Source organism: Etheostoma cragini, chromosome 4, assembly GCF_013103735.1.
Source record: "Etheostoma cragini isolate CJK2018 chromosome 4, CSU_Ecrag_1.0, whole genome shotgun sequence".
NCBI lineage: Eukaryota > Metazoa > Chordata > Actinopteri > Perciformes > Percidae > Etheostoma > Etheostoma cragini.
In genome coordinates this window covers 17,078,185-17,082,197 of record NC_048410.1, presented here as the reverse complement: position 1 = coordinate 17,082,197, position 4,013 = coordinate 17,078,185, and positions in this window count along the sequence as shown.

Genomic DNA, 4,013 nt, shown 5'->3' with positions numbered 1-4,013 from the left:
GGGGGGGGGGGGGGGGGGGGGTGTTAGAGAGTGACTGTGAACGTGGGGACCTTAATGACTTAATGTGCACTGTACAGCCTGGCAACACTCCGACTGAGTTGTCCAGGCAGCTCACAGTGCTCTGATTTCTGCATTTTTGTGTGAGTCCAGTCAAGCAAAGTCAAAATGATGGCTATAATTGGAGAGGAACAAATTATCAAGTCTCTGATTATTGCTTACTGCTGCTTAGGTTTATGCCTGATAATCCCTTTTTAGGCATCCAAAATGTCTTCCTTTTTGAAACCCCTTTTTTTGGCTCGTCTATTCTCCAATGCATTTTGTCATGTTTTTTAGCTACTTTCTAAGAGGTCCGATACAGTGGCAAACCCCTTTCGGTGTGTTTACATGCAGTTTAAAAAGAGGGGAGCGGCTGCTCCTCACACAACAAATTCAGAGAGGGGTGACTGTTTTGGCGGCCACGGGAGAGAAATGCCTCGCGTGCTCGCTAGACGATGCTGGCGACTTTTTTTTTTTTTTTTTTTTTTTACATAAAGTTGCCAGATTTGTTGCTAGTCGCATGACAGAGAGACTGAAGGAGATCAGGGAAATTATGTAGCTGAACGAATGCATGTTTTAAATGGCGTTAAAAATAATAACAAAACACAATGTGTGTGTCAGCCGGTGTTGATTATGTGGCGCACCGCCGCAAGTAGCCTACGTATGTGTGGGAAACACTGGTGGTCGTCCTGCATGTATACACCTTAATTGGAATGAGATTGGGTTAAGTGTCTGCTCTGTGGGTTATAGCTGCCCCTTCCCAACTCCGCTGCTGTGGTTTTTTGACACGTAAATAATCCGTTAGGGGCAACCCGTTGCTAGGATACCACAAATCAGTGTTGCTTAAATCAGCGAGCCAGCAGACACCAGGTGAATGCGTTTGCGCTCACATGCTACACACATGAAATCAGACTCCGGTCTGGTCACCGCAAGTATTGACTGTCAGAGTAACAGGGGTTCTCCGTGGTGGGATAACTTTATGCTGCAATTATTTTATGTCTCATAATGTTAGCAAACACCAGGAAAACACAGAGCCAGCCCCTGACCTCACAACAGCTGCCGCTGCAATGGAGATTTCAACCCAAGTTTGTAAGCTTGCTAGCGATTGTATTGTTTGTAAGCTTGTTAACCTTAGCAGTTAATGTTAGCCTGTTTAATGTTAACGGTAGCATTACCCTTAACAGCTAACGACTCAGAAGTCGACCTTTGGTTTTACAGGGAGCGAGCTGACCGTTACATTGGTTGAAGGCAAAACTCAACAGCTCAAACATGTCACTGACGTTACAACTTACTTCCTCCTTTTCATCTGCTGTGGGACATAAAGCTGCAAAAAGATCTCTCCATCACATTTATTCCTTGGCAACATGCTCTACATGTCCCTGTGACATGTGGACCTTGTCTAGCAGCTCCTTCAACTTAAGACTCCAGCTAGCAAGACCCAAAAAGGGCAACCTTTGTTTTGAAGGACAGCACTCTTTGTTTGTTGTGATTGATTCACCTCTAGTATCTAATCTTTTCAGATGAATTTAAATAAAAAGGTTGATTGATCATATTATCACTTTCAAAACTGTTACTGTTTTATTTCTGTTTCAAAAGGCAGCATTAAGTAACACATTGAAATCAAAAATGTTTATCTAATTTAATACATTAGCAGTGAAATCAGTTAATGCGTAACAATCGTGAAACCGTGATTATTTTTCAGACAATAATCATACCAACAAAACTTGTAATCTTTGCTTTCCTACCTGCACCACATGTTACATGTTTAATCAGTCGCGGTTCGGCTGGGGCTTATGCAGAGATTCAACGTGTCCGCTTCTTTCATGTAGCGGTCCCACATCGTGGTAGTTTTAGGTGATGTGGCCCGGGCGGTAGAAGCAGAGAGACCAGTTGAGAACGGACGGAGAAATGTGCGCAACAAAACAACGTGCTGGAGAGTCCCAACCTGTAAACGCATGTTGCAGCACGGCTCATCAGTCACGGCTCGGTTGCGACTCATCTAGAGATTTAGCGTGTCGCCTATTTCATCATTCACATTTAGGGTAGACAGCAATTAGTTTTTTTGCCAGTTGATCAGTTTTTGGCAAGACTGCAATCAATGAGCTTTGTATGGTTTCAGCTACTCCCCGCTCCCACTGCTGGGATGCGCATGTTTGGGGACACGCACAGAGAGATCTCGATTTCTCGACAGATGTAGTCTGGGGTGCTGTTGAACTGTATTGCATTATACAGAGAGGTGTACAAATGAAAATGTGTTGTGGCACTCAATGATGTTGTCATATCAACCTGAAGTCGATTGAAGAAATAATTTTAATGTTTCATACCTATACCTATCTATTGACTTGACAAATTGACTTAAAATACACAAACACACCAGCAATTGTTTTTCCAGAATTCAAGGGGTTAATCTACATAACAATTAACTGCATTTGACTAGTAAATAGAACATCTAGAAAATGGAGCAAGGATTCAACATTATTTGGAAATACAATCCCATATAATAGCAGGTTTATCTTGTGGCATTCAATAGAAAAATGGCCTAGGTAAATATGTATAGGTTAATAATGCATATAATGTTTAAATCTCTTAACAATTCAGAATTAAAGAAAAGGTGAAACGGGTAAAGTTTAATTTAAGTTTGTGGGATTTACCTGTTTGGTTGCAGGCTTTGTGCTGTTGTGGGGGCAGTAGGTTTCTTATGACGTCAACACAGCCCCAACCACCTCCGTCACCACCTCTTACATAGCGACACTGCAACCCCTGGAAAAAAAACTACTTTCTGCACTTTTCTTTTGTCTTTCTTCAACAGACTTTGGTTTTACGGTCATCTCACCCTGCAGTCAGCAAGCTTGTTAATTTGTATTTAGATTCATTTGTGATACAGTGTTTTTTCTTAAAAAGAGATTCTACCCTTTGTTGCTATTCCTGCTGGACTGTTTTTGTCAGAAGATTGTGTTCCGTAAGGAAGACAATGGTCTGGGAGCCAGCAACCCGCTGCTTTGTGCTGGGGCCTTAAATCTACAATACTGTGACTTATTTTGCAACAATCACTTGTTTCTTATCAATTGTGTCTTATTTGTTCAAATACAGTGCACTAGTAGTAATGAAGTTGATTTCTATAATCTATAAATGTATCTATTTCCATCCTGATAATGCAACATTTTGAGGATATGGATCTGAAAGTCTTGAATAAAAAGAAATCCTCATTTTCAAGTTCTCATTTTTAATTTCTCTATATTTATCTGCCGAGTATGAGTCAGAATGGACTAAGCAGGATTTCCCTTGTCGATATGATGAAATGAATGCATTTATGGTCCATAGTTTGCAGGTCATCGAGGCGTGTGGTCAGTGGGGAATAGTACAGGTGAGGTCAGGAGCTCATACGGTATAGGTATCTCTGCCTTTCTCTTCCACAGTGAGCCATGGCACACGATGCACCACTTTTACCACGAGAGTCATCCTGAACAAAGACTCATTTGAAAATGAAACATGCACTTCTTTTCCCTTTTTTGTGGTTTTGCTCATTTTTAGTAAACTGTGTGACACTTAGTCATTGCTGATGTACTATTTGTACTCATTGGTAATGGTACAGTTGTGACAACGTGGTCATATCAGAATGTGTTGGTGACATTCACACAGTGAGTGACAAACACACGGCTTTCCATTCATTTTTAATAGGGGTAGTGTGTTTAGGCTGCAATGAGTTGAAACCAACTGAACTTTGGGAAGAAAATGCAACCCCACATCACACTACAGTGGCCAGTCATGTAACAGGCAATCAGAGTTGTCAGTGTGTTTTGAGGTGGTGTGAGAATCCTGTGCAGTTTTAAATCGCAAGCAGCGAACTGCCCAGGAGTTTGTGTAACAGCTGAATGTTGACTGCAACAACAAAGCACAGTCGATTTGTCTCGCATGTCTTTCTTTCTCCTTCAAATCCAGCTGCTTTCAAGTGCTGTTTGAAATGTTGAGATCTATAA